Source organism: Pistacia vera, unplaced genomic scaffold (assembly GCF_008641045.1).
Source record: "Pistacia vera cultivar Batoury unplaced genomic scaffold, PisVer_v2 Contig1011, whole genome shotgun sequence".
NCBI lineage: Eukaryota > Viridiplantae > Streptophyta > Magnoliopsida > Sapindales > Anacardiaceae > Pistacia > Pistacia vera.
The window spans coordinates 26,163-27,677 of record NW_022195041.1 but is presented as its reverse complement, the minus strand read 5'-3'; the positions used below and the strand labels follow the sequence as shown (position 1 = coordinate 27,677).

The following is a 1,515-nucleotide window of genomic DNA, read 5'->3' as shown; positions in this document are numbered from 1 at the left end:
TGTTGGGTGCAGAAGTTTAATAGGGAAAAATAGGAATTCATAGCCTGAGAAGGTATGTTTGACAACTTAGAGAATTCGATTTACAATTCGTGCATGTGAGTGTAGAAGTAACATAATCTGTAGAATTAATCCATAGAGTCCGAATGAAGTCAAAACCCTAATCGTTTGTTTAAATTGATATTACTCTTATTTTAAATCTTGCTTTCATTAATTAGTTTTAAATACTTAACAATTTTGTTTTTAGTTAAATTTTAATTTCTCCCATAAATCCAAACAATTTCGGTTTCTCCAACTTGAAAAACACTTAGGAAAGTTAATGCTTAACAACCAATCCTCGTGGGAACGATACTCACTCATCACTTTATTACTTTGTGCGACTAGTGCACTTGCTATTTCTGCATGTTGTAGTAACAATGCATCAAGTTTTTGGCGCTGTTGCTAGGGATTGTTTTTTGTGTTAACATTGAGTTTTTCTTGTGTTAGCTAGATTGGAGTTTTGTTTTTGTTTTTCTTTGTTTGTTAGTTTAATTTTTGTTGTTCTTTTCTGTTGGCTTGTGATCTCACTTTTTCTCTCCTTCTGTGTAGTTTATGCGAAGAGCAAGACGTCAGCCAATGGTTCTTATTGATCCAAAGATTGAAAGAGCCACTAGAAGACTTAACAGAGAGAGAAGAGAACAAGAGGCTACAGTTGAACTAGAGGCCATAGTTGTTGAGATGGCAGAAAATAGAACATTAAGGGAATTCTCAGTTCCCACAGTTGAAGGCAGTGGGTCTAGCATAACTAGACCAGCGGTACAAGCCAACAACTTTGAGATAAAGCCAGCAATCATCCAGATGATTCAGCAATAGGTACAGTTTAAGGGAGATTTGAAGGAAGATCCAAATCTACACATTGCCAATTTTTTGGAGATTTGTGATACTTTCAAGTCAAACAGAGTGTCAGATGATGCCATCAGATTGAGACTGTTCCCGTTTTCATTGAGGGATAAAGCTAAGGGATGGTTAATGGCACTGCCATAAGGAACGATCACAACATGGAATGATTTAGCACAGAAGTTCTTGACCAAATTCTTTCCTCCAGCAAAATCGGCAAAACTGAGAAATGATATCACATAGTTTCTACAAGAAGAGTCTGAATCATTATATGAGGTTTGGGAAAGATACAAGGAATTACTGAGGAGATGTCCACACCATGGGTTGCCAGTTTGGATGCAAGTCCAAATGTTTTATAACGGATTGATGGTTAATGTGCAAACTATGGTTGATGCAGCATCGAGAGGAGCATTGCAAAATAAGACACCAGAAGAAGCTCATGAGTTGTTTGAAGTTTTGGCAAGTAACAAGTATCAAAGACCTAATGAAAGGGTGCAGTAGAAGAAATCTATGGGTCTTCATGAAGTTGATGCATACATGGCTATTTCAGCCCAACTTACAGTACTTTAGAAATAGTTGGGAAGTATGCAGGTAAATTCTATTCAAGCTCCTCAACTAATTTGTGAATTTTGTGCAGGTGGT

At 36.8% G+C, this 1,515-nt stretch overlaps 1 non-coding gene across 1 annotated transcript; it reads right to left on the bottom strand.

The window, feature by feature from the left end:
• Window positions 1-1,092: 1,092 nt before the first annotated feature.
• On the bottom strand, window positions 1,093-1,199 carry LOC116113276. The gene has a single exon (XR_004125394.1). It is a non-coding gene; the product is annotated as a small nucleolar RNA R71 (small nucleolar RNA).
• Window positions 1,200-1,515: the final 316 nt, after the last annotated feature.